Source organism: Doryrhamphus excisus, linkage group LG2 (genome assembly GCF_037039965.1).
Source record: "Doryrhamphus excisus strain RoL-2023G ecotype Guam linkage group LG2, RoL_Dexc_Guam_v1.1, whole genome shotgun sequence".
Lineage (NCBI taxonomy): Eukaryota > Metazoa > Chordata > Actinopteri > Syngnathiformes > Syngnathidae > Doryrhamphus > Doryrhamphus excisus.
This window is the reverse complement of record NC_136358.1, coordinates 12,450,980-12,469,399: the sequence shown is the minus strand read 5'-3', so window position 1 is coordinate 12,469,399 and position 18,420 is coordinate 12,450,980. Positions and strand designations below refer to the sequence as shown.

Here is an 18,420-nt window from a genome sequence, read left to right as displayed (position 1 = left end):
TGATGTCCGTTTTAGTAGAATTATGACAGATGGGATGGGTCGGTTGCTTCACTCACTCCTCATTGGTCAGTCTACTTGTCAATCGTTACAGAGCACAGGAGGATCCTCAGTACCAGTTTACGTAGCACAGAGGAACTAATGTATACATGTTGTTTACAAAGTTTTATTATTTGTTTACTTTTTTATTTGAAAGAAGATGCTAGGTGGGTCATTAGTTGTTTTTTCCTAAAAGATGTATCTGTATAAGGTGCAGTATAAGAGCAAATACGCACTGAAACACTAGTATGAACTCATGTACTGAAGAACTCTCCCTGGATGATTGTTCCTGTCTTTGACCTTTGGTTTCTGAGCGTGGACGTGGTCAAAGAAAGCAAATGATCGTGTCATATTGCTTTGGGCTATAGAAAGAAGTTGGCAGGGCCAGTGGGACTGACCCCTCTCTTTGCCTCTGGCGTCACCATGGAGACGCTGGCTCTTTTTATAGAGTTCCTCTCATTCTCTTGGTTGTTTACCATTCAGTGCACTGAAGGCTAAGTGCAATTGTGGAGTAGTTGACTGCGGCGTTGAGAAGATGCTTTGGGTGTGATGTCCTGCAGGTTTGAGCAAGGCACTACACATTACACAAGTGTGGGTTTGTAACAAAATCCTATTGATGTTTTAACACCTTTTTCCCCCTGAATCAGTCTCCTGGCCTTGCTGGGATCCCAGCCAGCTGCCTGTGGTAGTAGAGCAATTGGCATCACACACACACATGCATGTGCACACTTGGATCCCTTTGGCTGTGTGTGTATGTGTGTGTGTGTGTGAGCCATATTTTTTCTTCATTTACACCTTTCCAAACATCAAGGGAGGCACTCACCTATCATTTCACAAACAAGACACGCTTGCAGAAAACAGTATAAAGGGGTGACATGTTGCTGCATGCTTTGAATGGGAAAGGGTAGCACCATCTGGCGGACAAATGTAAAAATGAATAATTGAAAGTCAATTGTGCAAACTGAAAACCATGAATTCATTAATTCTACCGCTTAACCTCAGGAGGTTCGCGGGGGTGCTAGAGCCTATCCCAGTTGTCTTCGAGCGAGAGGCGGGGTACACCCTGGACTGGTCGCCAGCCAATCACAGGGCACATATAGACAAACACCCAACTCACAACCAACTCACATTCTTTTTTTTTTTTTGTCCCGTCCAGCCATTGGGGCAGATAGTATTGTTGATCTAAATGCCCTTACATGCTAGACAGATTTGCTCTGTGTCAGGAAAGGTGTTGGCTACAACTTCCCTGTACCATGAAATTTTATTTGCCGTTATTTGATGTTTTTGTTATGCCATTTGGAGCGACTGGACCGGAGCAAGAAGAAGAACAGAAAAGAAGAGGAGAGAAGAGAAAGGTGGGGTCGGGGTGGAGACAAAAACAGCAGCAATAAGAATTCCCAAAACAACAACAGTGACAAACAGAACAGTTCAATGTCAATGATGGCTAAGGGTCACACTGGAGATGATATCAGTGAAATGAAACAGTCCAACTTACCAGTATCAATAGTAACGATGAAGACATGACCCATGATAGTAAACACAATTGCAACCATACGGTTACAGTAATTAAAATCTCACTGCTTGACATCATTATTACTGTAATAATAGCATACAAATACTATATAAACATCAGGGATAAGATAGTAGTATAGTTGTATAGAGAAGCACCCATGTGCTGTGAGTGCCCATATGGAGGTGTGTTGTGTATGTGAATGCGAGTGTGTGAATGTGTAATTGTCACTGAGAATGACAAAAGGAGAGAGACTGCCTTCTACCACCCAGCAAACCCCGCCCCGCGCAGCCAGGTCAAGCCCCCACCGCCAGAGATCCCCCGGCCCCGTGGGTGCGGGCAAAGCCAGGGCCGACTCCCCAAGACCCGCCCCTGAAGCAACTCCCCGAAGAGACCAGCAAGAGGCCATGGAGGAGCAATCCCAACCGGCAACAGGGCGCCAGCAGGCCGGAGGAGAGCCGCACCCCCGAGACCAGCAGGAGACCATACCCCACTAGGGCAGAAGGGCATCGAAGGCCACACACCCGTGGGCACAGGGGCGCCCCCGCCGGCCGGAAGGGGGCCCGTCCACGGCCGGAGGCACCGCCTCCCGCCCCCCACACACCCCCAGGAAGCAGAACCAGGCCCGCCCCAGGCAACCCTAGGCCTGACTACCGACATAGGACCGCCCCGGCCAGGACAGAAGAGGCCCGGGCACACTGCCCCATGGAGGACCGGGCGGTAGAGATGGAACGCCCTACGCCAGACCCCCACAGAGCCGCCCCCCGAATATCTATATGGCCATATACCCACATACACACCCACACACACATATACATATATATATATATATATATACTATATAATTATAATAAAACTAATCATTATTTATCTAAGTATTTAAAACAATAAATACATAAAATAAACTCAAACACATGCACACCCCATCCACTCAATACACACACATGCAAGCACATGCTGTGGACGTCCCCGGTTGGGGCGTCCGGGGCATCACAGGGCGGGGGACCCAGGGGTCCTAGATCCACAACCAGGCCCCGAGCCCAGGGAGGTACGGACCGCCAAGGCATAGCACCCCCAGACTCCCCTCGACCACGGCATCAGGGCTACGGCAGTGTGGCAGACAAAGGAGCGGGTGAGGGGAGGAGGCCCGCATATGAGCAAGCGGAGGGGGCGAGCAGACGAGTGGTGAGGCGTTCCACTGGGCCGGCCGACACCCGCCGGGCAGCTCACCCCCGTGAGGGAGAACCATAGCTCCAAGTCACGGGGAGGCCAAGCACCAGAGCCGAGGAGTTAAGACCAGCGCAAGGCCACCGACGGAACCCACCATCCACCGGGAGGGCCAGCCCCCTCCCCGCCCCCAGAACCAGCAGCGCTCCACCCACGTACCGGAGAACCATCCCCGACGAGCGGCAGAGCATAGGACCAGTGGCAGCAGACACCCAAACGCCCGGAAGAGCACCGCCCCCCCAGCAGGCCCCACCCCGAGGAGCATGCTCCCCATCCCTACACGCCACCCAGGCCCCCGTCCCCATGAGCAGGATCAGGCCCCCTCCCAACACACAGCCCGGTCCCCGCAGCAGCCACCACAGCGCAACAACCCCAAGCCACCACCGTAGACTTCCGGCTACCAGCAGCGCGGACCCCACCGCCTGGAGGCCGGTGAACGCCCCCCCAAGGGCACGTTGGCGCCCGCGACCCAGGACAGACCCAGGGAGGTAGCGCCAGCCATGACACCAGGGCAAGCCCCGGCATCAGCTGGTTCCAGCGGGACCCCCAGGAAGGCCAGGCAGACCAGACCAAAATATCCTGCAGCCCAGGGCACCCCGAGCGAGCCGCCAAGCCCCAGCAGCCAGCGGGCCAATCGCGGGGGTAGGCAGTAGGCTCTCCGGTCCAGCCCGCTACACCTGTGTGTGTGAAGATGGTATTGTGTAGATTGTGCAATTAAAAATAGGCCTGCCCCGTATGGCTGACCTGTGTGTGTGGTGTATGTGTATGTGTGTGTGTGTGTGTGTGTGTGTGTGTGTGTGGAGGGAAGCTGAGCAACTCACATTCATACCTATGGACAATTTGGAGTCGCCAATTAACCTAGCATGTTTTTGGAATGTGGGAGGAAACCGGCGTACCCGGAGAAAACCCACACATGTTTGGGGAGAACATGCAAACTCCACACAGAGATGGCCAAGGGTGGAATTGAACTCGGGTGTCCAAGCTGTGAGGCTTGCATGCTAACCACTGGTACGCCATGCAGCTCATTAGTTTCTGTTAAGCTAAATGTGGTTTTCAATGACCCAATATATGTCATAAGAAACCAGTGTGTTGAATTTTGTTAGCTTTACTTTATTTTAGGCTAATTCAAGGGTAGAGATGATTGTTCTGAAATGTTTTCAAAATGAATATCCTCTGGCTAATTGTACCTATAATTAATCATATGCCCATTGTGTTTTTTTTAGATGGCCTGGAGCACATGGTAGAAATAATATTAAACAAAAAACTGCCAAAAAAATAGGACAGACCCTCAATCTAAAGAGATAAAGCTGAAATGTTGATACCAATAAATAAATAACAAAGTGGCCTCTGGCGTTGTCTTAAACTACCTATAACCTACCTACAGTCTAACTTCCTCTTACACATTCAAAATAAACAGACATACCTCCAGTGGGTGACAAAGCCCATCGATCATCGACTCGTCTTTGGGTGTGCGTTTCCTCCTCTTTACTCACATTTTTTGGCTTGCTTCATGAGAGACACACCTACTTTGTTTTGTAGGACAGGACACACACACAGAGTGAGAGAGAGTGAGAGAGAGCAGTGTGTAACTGTCAGTGTCAGGCTATGCTCAGAGTCCGGAACTTCAGTCCTATTTAGATGATGAAGAAAAAGTGAAGATGGACACATAAATGGATGGACAATTTTGGATTTGTGAAGAAAAAGTGTGTGCTGCAAATAAAAAGGAGAGGATACACACATATTGACACACCTTGTAAGTAAAATTGACTTATTTTTAAGTGTAATCTGGTGTTTTTTGCTTGACTTTTTTAATCATACAAGTGTTTGCATGGTATTATGTGGTACGTACCTGAGGTTTCCCCGCACATTCCTATCAGGAAGTTAACAGGAGCCGCCTTCTTCTTATCCAAACTTCCTGCCATAAACAGTTCCATGTTTTAGAAATTGAGGTATAGACAAAACACACACACACAGGTAGACATGTTGTGCATGTGGGGGGAAATTTGGCGTGTAATAGTCATAGTCTACAGCAGTCCACCACAAAAGTTTTGGGGGAGGCACCTTCATAGGAAGTGATTATGGACGCAAGTATGAAGTCGGCCGCCTCTGAGTGGTATTTCTGTCCCATTCATCCAGAAAGGGGATTTGTGAGGTCAGAGTGAGTGACTGCTTCTGCTCAAAACTCATGTTTAATGAGATTCTTCCACAGCAAACTCATCCTTCAGCCATGCTTCGGCGAAAGTCATGCTCGGCCACTCCAGTTAATTGTTTTTGAAAGCATTGAATTGTTCAAAAATGTTAATTGAGTGTGTTTAGCTGAATCACCATGAAATTTGGTATGTGCATTCAGGAAACTGACAAGCACATTTGTGTAAAATTTGGGCGAGATTTCTTAAAAAGCATCAAGCGCAACCTTTACATAAACAAGTTAGTTAGTTAGCAACCATTCGTGTTACAGATATACATTTACAAGTCATTTTTTTCACGACTGTACAGTCTCTGTAAATGAAGTGAGTCACTTTGAACCAGAATGCCAAACGTCTTAGTAACGTGAAGCATGTTATTGAATAAGTCAATCACACAGGGGCTTTTTTGTGCATTGGGTGTAAGATGATTAGATTGAAACTTGGACCAAACCACTGGTATTGTCTGTCTAAGAACTTGCCAAAAGGGAATTTCCACTGGCATTGAATGCAGCGCCTGGTGGATATCTGATGAGGTCATCACATCCATCCCATTCCTTCTTCTCGCTCATACCTGACCATTCATGGGTGTTGACGCGAGCCTGCCTTTACATCATTTCCTGTCAGTGTGCACGGGCAGCAAGCTGGAGCCACCTTACAGCACTTTTGTTTGAGTTGGAAGCTGGCGGAGAGTGTGGATGTTCACGTGCTGTGGAAGAGGGAATCATACTCTCTAGCCCTGGAGAGGCACTTGCAGACCTTTGCCAAGGAGGAAAAGATTATGGTCTGCCTATCAACACAAACTATGAAACCAAGGCCAAGTCTCAAGAGGGAGTTATGAAATAAGTGCTATTCACACCAAAAGATACTTCAATAAATACCTGGAACAAATGTAAACACATATCTGTAGATATGCAGCTCAACTGTTGTAGCTGTGGACACTTCATTTTGAAGTCATCGCCAACAATTCACCATGCCACGTCGTGATAACAGGCTTTGCTACACATCGTAATCTAAACTGCTTAAAATTGTGGATCCTCTTGACAGTTATGATTTTGTTGTCAGTCTAACATCTAGCCTTTATCATGTGTGGTTGAGAGGACACCGACTTGGATATGGGCATGCCCAGTTGAGTGATGGCTACCAGGAAATATTTTTTTCCCAGTGTGAGGCAAAGCTCATTTTGTTTAGATTATGCAAGCATCAGACAGAAGTGGTTGGAGTTCCCTATTCCTGGCCAGCAAGAGAAAATATGCTTGCGTGTCAACGGCACTTCACACGGGACTGTTTTGTGAAAACGGGCTAATTGTTGAAGTCTGATACCTTACCAAAGTTACTTGATCATGTTGAAGAGTCAGAAGAGAAAGCTGTATGTAACATTTTATCTGTGTCCTAAGTATGTTTATTTTGTGGAAGTAATTGAATAAAAGGTGTTCAGCGGCTGTCCGGAAGTCCTTGGGAATGCTTAGTAGTGTGACCAATCGCAGCAGAGTGGGTTCGGCGGAAGGTGTGCCTGGCGGAGGACCAGGGGTGGATTAAATTACACAGACCGTTCGGGCACGAGGCAGGTAATCCATGGAAACATTGGGAATAGGTGCGGAATCTAGAAGGTCTAGAAAGCTTTCTGTGCTGGTCTATAGGAGCTGGTAGCTGCTCTATAGGAGTCCACAACTCAATACAAAGGCCTGAAAATGAGTATAATACTGTATGTCCCCTGTGACATATATAGATAAGAGGTCCTCATTAGTTGCACTACATTATGTATCCAGTGCAAATATACTACTACTGCTAGAAGCCCTTTTGATTATGCATGTGTACTTCCTGAAGTGGCTGGTGAGAGTGTTTCATGCTTGCTATACTGGTCGAAAGTTGTTGCAGAAGCAGTATGAGGGTTGCTGATAATATACAATGCATAAACACAATCTTGCCTTATGACCTTTGTTTTGCTTCACACTTGTACTATTTAACCGAAACACGTCCCAAACTGTTCTTGACCTCTCGCAGTGGCTGTAACTCAGTCGTCGCTGCTGTGCTGCTATTGTTAAGTTCAGTTGTAGAGCTCATAAAATGTGTTCTCACAAGAACGGTACACAAACGTAAGCACAATATCAGTGGAGGGATATATTTTATAGTATAACTTTTATGCATTCATCCAATCATTTATATTCTCAATGCTTATTTTGGTCATTTAGACACACTTTGGGGTTACAAAGTTGGGTTAACACCCCACATTCCTGGGATGGATATCAATAAATTAATCATTAATACTTCTGTTGGTTGTGTAATTGATTAATCGTCTCTTGACGCAAAAAAATTGCCATGATCCAACTCAGCGAGGCAGGTGAGTCATAGCCCGTGCTTCATTGCCGTCCATATGCAGACAGAAACAATATGGCGTTGTGTAAATATTTTGTTTGTCGTCTGTTGTGTACAATAGCAAATAATTAAATTAGCTAATTAGCTCTGGATTAAAAAACATTGATGGAAGTAGTTCTATTTAAAGTACCGTAATTTTCGGACTATAGAGCACACGGGTATAATCTGCACCCACTAAAAAAAAAAAAAGATTTGAACGCAACATGGGATATTTAGTACACATGTTCCATGTTCCATGAATAGTTAAACTGTAGCCGACCACAAAAGTCATTCATCACCATGCCCCTCCTCCTGGGAACTAAAACCATGAGTCATCTTCTTCAGCATCACATTTGAACAGCCTCACAATTTCTTCATCACACACTCACTCTTTTTTTCATTGTTGCCCTTTGTGTCACTTTTGTCTCGTTAGCCATTTAATTTGAGCTAAAGCGCTCAGTAGTCTTTCCAAGCCTGTTAGTGACAGTGGAGTAGTCCAAACAAGCTGTCGTAATTCTACAGTTCATTAAACTTAGTTAATATAGGTCGCTGCATAAGTCTTCAAAATGTGATATTACTGTAACATTCACTTCACTTGTCTACATCACTGCTTTCTGATGCTGTGCTCTAAGCATCATGGCAAATGTAGTTTTAAGCCATAAATCAGCCGCATCAAAGCATGAGAAAATTTAGCATCTTATACACCAGAAATTGCCCTGTGATGGGCTGGCGACCAGTCCATAGTGTACCCCGCTGTCTCTTGCCCGAAGACAGCTGGTATAGGCTCCAGCACCCTCGCGACCCTCGTGAGGATAAGCAGTACAAAATGAATGAATGAATGAACACCAGAAATTATGCTTTAGAACATTGGTTGCGCTACTGAGCTATTGTTATGAAAGTCATGCATGTGACACTCGCCACATTATTTAGTTTACAATAAACTCTTCAGCGCTATTAATGCTGACTGAGCAGTTACCTGGTTCAGTTACTGTTGTGTTGTGAAATATATATGTTGAAATGACTATGTGGTTAGAGAAAGCTAGACTTTACTTGACACTTTCTCATGCACACCACATCATTTTGTCTTTGCCTCGAAAACTAAAGTAAACACTGTTTAGTGTGGCTGTTGTATAATTGTATTTTCTAGGGATGTCCAATATTGGCTTTTTTGCTGAAAACCCTGACCTGGTCCGATTTAGAAAGATATTGTTTTAAATTCAGTATGACCCAAAATGTATTTCTGTACATTTGTATTTCTAATATAGTAAAGAAACTGTTTTGCAGCTTCAGATGTAATCTCTGACCCACAGAGCAAATACCATTAAGAGCAATTTATGTCGAAACTAATGCAGTTTGTGACTCATAAAGTGACTCATTCACATCTGCCCACAAACACGTATTAGCTTCGACAAGAACCTTCCAAAGATGTAATTAAATTTATGTTTTGTGTGAATCAAAAGACACTACAGAGTATGAAAGACAGTCAAAGGAGCATACATTCACATTGCAGTACTGCCAAGACACAGATATTGACGCTGTGACAGCTTTTGTTACTTGATAGCAACATGATGAAAAAGGGTAGGAGCAGCCAAGGCTAAAAAATTGTCAAGTAGTTGCCTCCACTCAAATAGATAGCAAGTAAACAACATATGGAGTAACTCTTCAGGTCAGAACCTAGTTGTCCCACACCTTACCACTCCTTTGAGTGGAAAAATGTACATGTCCAAGGGTGAAAAACCATCTCTGAACAAAGGGGGAGGTCAGAGACAGGTTGCATGTGCTACGTGAATTCAATGAAAACAGCAGCAAAAAAAATCTGTGAATAAAACCCAGAAGCTGGGTTTGAGGTATCATGAATGGTCAGGGTCCACCAGCTCTCTTCAGCTCTGCATGCACTTTAAAATGTTGTTTGTGCTACTCATCTGTTGGTGTAAAAAATGAACTCATGAGCTGTATAGAGAAATTTGCTCATTATCGCTATGAGAACATTGTTTTTGTTGCTGATGTGTTGTGCAATATACCTAGTGCACCATGGGGGCATAACAACAAATATTTAAGTGCAATACCCATGCCAAGAAAATACACCCACGCATTCCCACCGCAAGGTATGCTGGGTATCTTGTGGTATGTTTTCTCCTACATTTGCAGTGTTTATTGCATTTTTGCTAGATTGCAAAATATGTTGAGGAGGGCGTCAGACAAGTTAACAAGGAGTGAAACCAATGTTATTGTTTGTAGTTCTCCTACTCAGCATGCGTTGCGGGCCATTTAAGTTGTGTTATGTTTAGTGCTTATGAGTATGAGTGCTTTAGTGAGTATGTTGTTTTGCTTGATACCGACTATATATAGACCCCCCCACCCTCGCAAAATTTGTATAACCCAATGTGGCAGACAAGTCACAAAGTCACAAACCACCCCTGGTTTAGTCAGATGATTTGCGTCAGCTTCTTATTTAGGGGGGAGCATGGATGACTCCAGTCTACTGTGGTTTTGTACAAAACATTTGTCTTCCAGTCTAGTGCAAATGATGACTCATACACGGATCAATCAATGTATCTGCAAAAAGAGATATGGCGTTCCAATGCTGGCTTTATGAAAGAGCACCCTTTATTTGCACACAGGCTTTATTTACAAGCTTGCCAAGAGACCATGACGTTGCTCCTTCACTCCCCCACACTTTCAAATAAAAACACCCACTGTACCATGTGATGCCAAGAGAGCCATTAGGGATGAATGTTTTTGCGAGGAGATTTTGTCGAGTCATGGTGACGATGCATAGTACAGATCGGAGGCTCTCTTGACCGTCACTCTTCAGTCATTAGGAGAATTCTGAAAAAGAAAGCATGGGAGTTTTTTGCTGACTAGATTGCAGCCAAAATGCATTCATCATGCTCCTTGCATTTGTATTTGGTGCCATGTTTCCAGTTAAAATTTAATAGTGTTATGTTTTCTGACTCACTCTTTTGCAGGCTTCAGAAGTATGTCACACTTAAAACAAGTGTAGTGTAATATAAAGTGGTCTCCGGGGGGGGGGGGGGGGGGGGGGGGTTAATCATGTTAGTGTGTGGTTATTGGCTTAGAAATGACTAAATAGCCGGCTTTACTGTAAGGGGGTGATGTGTCATGATTAAGTCATGACCCGTTTCCCTCTCTTACACACACACACACACACACATCCCCTTGCTTTTCCAGTTAACTTCAGTTCTACAAGCAAGTAAAAAAAACAGCTATTTTTACCCTCATCTTCAAATTGGCTCATTAAGAGGAGAAAAAGGCCTCCCAACATCACCAGACAAAAGAGAGCGAGAGTGATGTGTTCCCGGAACTGAGCCCAAACAAAGCCAGATGTTTCAAATTCTCCAGAAGGAGTTTTGGTCCGCTGGAAAATTGCGGCGAGTACAAATACGTCATCTTTGTTTATGTTCTAGAGGTACGGGAACTCTTGAGCCTGTTTTTTTTTGTTTGTTTTTTTTGAGTTGGGCAGTGTTGTTCACTCACAGGAAAATATCTGTGTGTTGGAATTAGTACGCACCTAAAAAAGACTAAACCACAAATCCCACTTTCCAGCATTCCACGCTAATGTCATCAGGTCTTGGAAGTGACCCACTGCCAAATTTCAAACAAACACAGAATTGGTTGTATTACAACAGGTGCGCTAAGAGTTGGTTTTGGAAAACTCATGTGGGCGGGGCAGGGACACCTGCTCCATAAGATAGCAGCTTTATCTTCCTCTGACTGCGCTTGAAAATATTGGTTACACTACTCATCTGTTGGTGCAAAACTCTTGAATTTGTACCGGGAACTACTATAGCTGACCTGTCCTTTTTTCTTTCCACTTTCTAATGCACTCCAAATCATCCTTAGAGTTTTTTTTTAAAAGTAAGTTGCGATGTGTAATTTCAGAAATAACACAAATGATCACCTGCTTCAAATTAATATCCTCTTTGCGGTTTAGGTAAATAAACCACAGCTATAATTACAGTATTCATAATTGGATTTATTAATGCTTAATTTGTTTAGTTCCAAAATACTACAAAAGATAGTTTAATAAATACTAGGGATGCACCGATCAAGGTCCAAGATCAAGCTCCAATCATCAAAATGGGCCGAAACTGATCACATGGATTAATAATAAAAACATATAAAGGGGAAATGTCAATTCCAAGGTGTTTACATGTGTGGAAGTGGTCTTCATCCACACATTCACACATTATGAACGCATATTGTTTTGCGAAATAAAACACAATTTAACCGACCAGAACAAGAGACCAGATCAATGGTAGAGGTTGGGTCACTACACTGTTGATAGGGATGTCATATAAGTTAATTAAAAATTTAACTATCCCTTTAACTACTAAATCATGCTTTTTTGTGGTTGAATGCAGCCTATCAGTAAAAAAATTTATAAATAGTTAAGCAAACTTTATCTATTTTTTGCCCAAATGAACTAACATACAAATAAGGTATAAGAAAACTGATTCAAATTGTTATATGCATTATTATACACTGATCCCCAGGTGTCAGTAGGTGAAAAATACACGCATCAGACTTGATTGCCATAACAGGCTTTTATTACAGGTTGCCATTATCTCACAACAGCCACAATCATAACATGATCATCATGCTGTAATTTCAACTCCCAACGTCACTTCCTGTCCATTTATTGCAATTATATCTACTATATTGGGTAATATGTGTGTAAAGGTGACCGACCATAGGCTTATTGTGTTATAATTATGGACACAAAATCATGAAGCTCTTTATTCAGGAAAAAATAAGAAAAATCTATGCGCCGTGTTTAGCAATCGGCTTGAGTCTTCTCGTATGATCCTTTTGTTTCCACTCACTATTGTTCCTCTCTATGCTGCAGGGTTTGCTGCAAACAAATGAGATCGTATCACAAATGGTCACCGGAGACGCATGAAGAAAGCAATACCAAGTGTGAACACATGTACTCAGATGTGATCAGGTCTCAGGTTTTGAACAATGTCTCTGTGATGTAGGCACTTTTTAGAGGGCTTCACATGTTCGGACAAAAACACATTTTGTTGTCAGGGTTCATTTTTAAAAAGGTAATTGCAGCCACAAACGTCACAATTTTCATGACAGTATTTTAGGAGGTTGGGCATCTACTGGAGTGGAGGTGAATATTTGAGGATATGCGTCACACTGTGGTTTAATGACAAGGTTCTATGTTGGACCTGGTGGTTAACTGAGGTTGGACGTCTATTGGACTGGAGGTGAATATTTGAGGAAATACAGTATGCTGTAGTTTAATGACAAGGTTCTATGTTGTACCTGGTGATTATTTGAGGTCAGGCTGGAGGTGAATATTTGAGGAAATACATCATACTGTGGTTTAATGACAAGGTTCTATGTTGTATCTGATGATTATTTGAGTTTGAGCGTCTATTAAAGCAGAGGCCATCATTTTAAGAAATACAGTATATTGCGAGCAGAAATCCTTATTTGAGGAAATAGACATCCAAAACTCATCACAGGGCACAACATCAAATCTTATCAATAGAATTATCATCTGAGGAGTATGGCTTGTTTTGTTTTAATGGCAGGATCCTACATTGCACTCGGTGATTGATTAGAGCATGGCATCAATTGGAGTGGAGGCCTCCAATTGAGGAAATACAGTGTAGTAATGTTGATTTTGAGTCAACGAGCATGGCATCAGATCAATTACTTTCTGCTTGGCTTCACCGTAAAAGCTATTTTTCGGCATCTACTATCTCATTCTTGTCAGATCGCTCACTGCTGATTGCAGAAAGTGCCACATGCCACAATGTATTGCTGCTGATGTGTTTTCTTTTTTTTGAGCAGTTCAACCTAGGTGGAGGTCCATGCTGGAATGAGGATTTTATGTTGCCTACGGGGCGCAAAAGATTGTTTTGCAAATTCTACCTAGCAACCAAGCATTTTTTTTTATTAAATTAAATCAGATGGTATGGAGTCAACAATTCTTTGTACAAAAATGCTCAACGTCAGTAGTGTTTCAGCCTTTCTTTAGATTATAAACACACTTTTGTACGAAATCTCAATCTGTGCTCAATTTGTGACTGAAATGATGAGGCCCAAATACAGACCAGTTGTACTATCCAAGATTGATTCGTTCTGCTTCCATCAGCAGCATACCCTGACATTAGCATACCTCTACACACTGGGGCTCATGTTATGGATATGGTTTTGGACCAAGTACTAATTGGAAACCCTGGCCGTTATTTTGTGACCACGTAGCCTGCCATGATTCCTTTAAAAAGCAGCTCATCAGGTCGTGTGGTTGTAGAGGACCCCAGTGTATCCCTGTAGGTATCTTGAGTTATCTCCTGCACACACAAACAAAACAGCCGCAAGCCAACATTCACACAATAAGGTCCAACACCTGTGAGTTTTGGATGCTTTCCATCTTGAAAAGTTGGATTTGTGCCTACTTTTCAGTCTCCGAAAAGGGAAAGGAAAACAACTTCCTTAGATAGTCTGAGGATTTGACCAATGTATGATGAGTGATTATCATTGTATCTTTCATTTTTATTTCAGGTTTTGTGTCCAGTTCTCCTGGGATGCAACATACTGTACAACACATACTGTATGTTCAATGTGACAACTGATAAGGGGGTGGCGTCCTTGACGGGAAGACATGGGGGAAGGGCTCATCAGTTTATGGCCCTGAGGTGCCGGATGTGTCTGACAAGCCTGCGTTTGAAAGCAAGGTCCAGTGGGAACATTTGGAGTCAGGGATCAAAAATTATTATTTTTTTAAACAACACATTGTATGCGCCCTTTGGGAAGCACATATCCACTTGTCATCGATTCAAAATGCTGAATCTCTGTTGTTCCGAAAGTGGCTGTATTATTATTTATGTATTCTTTATGTTCTTGAATGTACATCACTTGCATATTTACTTATTTTGTTGTAGCTTCATCATTCAAAGAAAAAAAAACGTTAACATTTTCCATAATGCATTTTTTCCGAGTAAAGCATTTCATTGGAGGACAAGCGGTATATGGATGGAAGGAGCTGCAATGCTGCCTCTGTCCACTAGAGGGAACCAAAGGAGCCCAGAAAGAGGCTGACGTCATTGCAGCTCTCCGGCAGGCACCAAGGAAATGCTTTGTCTGGACGAATTTTTACTTGAAACTCATATTGATACTTGTATATTTCCTAGCTACCTTTTGGGTGTTAAGTTGTTGCGTGATTAAGTTAGTGTTATTAGATGACACAGTGAGTCAGTCTGTTATATTGATAAATTACCTCCTGTGATTTGCGATGGCTCGTTGTGAGTTCACTGATATCAATGTGTTGAGTTACTGAATTAATATTTAAACACAATTAATGACACACCTTTTATGGTAGAGGACATGGGTTTGATTCCTTGCCAGGGTTGTATCAGGAAAGGGCTTCCAGCCTCAACCGTTCATGCATCATGTAGTCTCCATTCATGCAAATAAAATGGTTTAATAAATGAAATATCCCTCCACAGATGGATGCATTGTGGATCAATATGGAGGATGACATGCTCATCAAGCGTAGGAGTCACTGACACCAATATCTCTGTGTATGTGCCTCGACAAGTCACTTCCTGGGAGAGAATGCAACAGGAAGCCAGCGGACAAGCCAACAAGGAGAATGCAGCCCACCTCTACAAGGAGGCCTTTCTTTCCCAAGTTGTGTGTATGTGTGTGTGGTGCTGAGGCGAATAGCGTGCATAAAAAGCTTAAAGGGCAAGTTTTTTCAATCATTGAGAATACAGAGTTTGTAGCTGACATCCAAAAGGGATTTGCCTGATAGTATTTGGACTTGGTATTTTTGCAATAGGGACTACTAAACATCTTATTGAGGCTCTGTGACAAAAGTGTTTACGTTTGGGCTTTAAAAACAGCAGAGCGCTCCTGTCATACACAACAACACAAGATCTTTGACTGGCATGAACAGACTGTTTCTGTCCTTATTTCTGACTTTGTGGTTTAATTAATGACTCCTATGGGATGGAGTGAAACTCTTAAGATGTAGCTTTTATTGCAAAAAGACTTGAAATACCTGAGATCACCTACACTACCATAACTTTCAATTTAATACAATCATTTTTCACGGGTTTGGTGACACCTAGTGGTGATTGACTTAATTGCATCTTGATATGTGAATGGGCAAAAGAGAAGTGGGAGCAAAAACAGGCGCAATAATCAGTTCATGATATATGTTGCCATTAAACCACTGAATTCATGCTATTTAAAATCTTCTGTGCGAAGGAGTGCCCAACATTGCGCCACGTTTCTTGAACATTTTCTTGGATATTTCAACTCCATTCCTCATAATATATATATATATATATATATATATAATAAGTTTATTCTTATAAAAGTGAGACATTTTTTTCTCATTAGAATATCACTTTGTTTTTTTCTTTTTGTAAATGTCATCATAAATTATTTCCATCATATTTTGACTATTCTAGCAACAAGGTCTTAATTTTGCAAAAATTACCACTTTATTCGTTTTAAAATTTTAATATTTTTTCTTCTGTTTTCTCCATAATATTTTGACTTTATTCTTGGAAAATGACCACTTATTTTGTTTTACATTTTTTGCTGTTATTTTGAAGTTACTTGTTAAATTCCATTTTCAGAATGTGCCACAGGCACAATAAATACAATAACAAACAGCCGCAGGCCGCAAATGGACCGCAAGTTGCACTTTGGACAACTTTGATATAATACAACTTGTAGTAAAGATCCAGGAACTTTTTCAACTGAGGAATATTCAGTTTCTATGGGAACTAATGAGAATTAAACCAAAATTTGGTGCGACTGACACATTCTGCATCTATGCAAACATAAAAATTTGACATTTATGCATGTAGACTATTACCATTAGTCTGGAATAGTTTTTACCTGGCATTTTTAAAGAACACTGAATGATTTTGTTATTTTACATCATCAGAATGAAACACTGGACAACGTTTTTAGGTTGCCCAACAATGTTACAATATCAACAATAATGTTACAATATAATTCCCTTGTATTACATAGAATTGTTTGAGCAAATGCTTTCCTGTATCCAATCTTGTTCCAAGAGTTTGTAAGCACACAAGAAAGGTTCAATTTTCCTGGAATTTTGCACCCCAGTGATAGAAGTTGCAAGATGTCTGCCCCCAGAAGCTGATTTCACATGGTGGTTTAGATGTATTTTTGCTTTGTCTAGCACCATTTGAAATCAGTGTTCTTGAGGACAGGAGCACGACCTCCACACCCCCAACCCCACCCCCACTGACCTTCAGGCAGTGTCAGGTGGGGGTCAAGCTGTTCCCTCATTCTGCTCTTTTTTCCACTACCAGATAACCGATTTCCTCTGGTGCATAGAGCCCTGCTGAGTCCTTCTAGCACCATTTGAAATCGGTTATAAAACCGTGGATCAGTGCATCTGTCCAACACACCAGTGAAAAATAAAGACACACAGGTACATAGTACATGCATATTTATTAAGAAAATGTCACCCCCACGCAAGTCAAGGTCAAAGTCCGACAGCATTCGCATTCCTTTTCCTGTCGCCACTGGGTGGCGCTGAGACAAATTCAGGAAGTGAAGTTTTTTTTTGTGTCGGGAAAAATCAGATACTGATATCACATTTTGATACTGATATCGGGTTGATAATTATCGGACATCCCTAAAAATATGAATTTCAATATTCTGATATATGAAAAAATACTGTTTGTTACCCTCGTCTGCATTGCTTTTCAGACGAGTCTTTGCTACTTTGCTAATGCAGTGGAACCTTGGTTAGTGTCATTAATCCATTCCAGAACATCTGACTCTAAACAAACACACTGCAACTGAATCCCCCCCATAAGAAGTAATAAATCCACAATGAATCCAGTTAGCGGATGAATGTGCTGTAGTCCCACAGCAAAACGTACCTCGGCCCGCACTTTGGACACCCCTGTGCTATATAGGAACGAGGAAAATACTCACCATATGCAAAGAACACAGGAGGTATAGGTCAAATCTATCACACTGACACAAAACACACAAACGTATCCCTTCCTTGCTGGCTCAACTAAAATAGTGTGCTAATTACAAAGAAGAGACCGGTGCGTCGCGTGAGAAAACTTGCAATATGAGGTGGCAAGACAGGAAACACAAATACAAAATAAGAGTCCAACCGGAACTAACCACTAACCACTTCACCTGTCACACAGACGATTACATCACCTCTTGTTGTTGATGAAGGTTGTTTACATTTAATCTAAATGGAATGAAGTCAAAGCAAGTGTTAGAGACAGCAAGATCATCCAAAACAATGAATATAACCAAAAAATACATAAGTTGTTTTTTTTTTTTTTAGCACCTAATGGTGACTATAGCTGGCATAACCTTTCAATTCGTTTTAATAACATTAATGGACCAAAAGTAATGATTAGGAAATGGCGCCTCGTCAAAGAAGTTTATGTACTTCGGTTAATAATAAAAAAACAGCAAGATTTTAAAATAGCAGTCAAGCTAGCACTGTATCGTTACGGCTGTCCTGCAAACAAACGCAGTTGCGCCAAAATGGCACTAGATGTCAGCAAAAGCCCACTTATGATCAAAACTTCAGCACTACAAAAACAATAAACACTTTTCACATCTTTTTTCTTTTTTACACAAAACATTATGGTTACTTGGGGATTTTCAGTTTAGTGTTAAATACTGACAAACTAAACATGGCAAGGGCAGGGTGGGCGGGAGTGGAACTTTTATACAGGGGGGCCAGAATTTGGTGCTGTGTGAGTGAGTACACCTCACATGTCCAAATATTGTTCAAAGTGTCAATATACCTTGTAATATTCACCATATCATGTTCCCTAAGGGAGGGGATCATGCTCTGCTTCACAGTATGTACATACTGTATGTACATACAATTTCCTTCAATGAACCACAGCCCCGCACCATGGCACGATTATTAAGAAAAAACATCATTCTTCCATCACATGTTCTGACTCACTGATAGGTAAGTGACTGAATCCAAAAGAGTGTGTGATTGATTAGGAGTGATTCATGGATGCCACAGAAGTAAAATGTGACTGCTTAGGGGCGGGGTGGACATGCCAGCAGCTCCTGCTGCTG

At 42.3% G+C, this 18,420-nt stretch overlaps 1 long non-coding RNA gene across 1 annotated transcript in view; it reads left to right on the top strand.

Moving 5' to 3' along the window:
* The window catches only part of LOC131132815 (uncharacterized), a 42,292-nt gene extending 26,647 nt beyond the window's left edge, over nt 1-15,645 (top strand). Inside the window, exon 3 of the long non-coding RNA XR_013630166.1 lies at nt 14,802-15,645. This is a non-coding gene — a long non-coding RNA (uncharacterized LOC131132815). The remainder of the gene's footprint in view (nt 1-14,801) is intronic.
* The last annotated feature ends 2,775 nt before the right edge of the window (nt 15,646-18,420 follow it).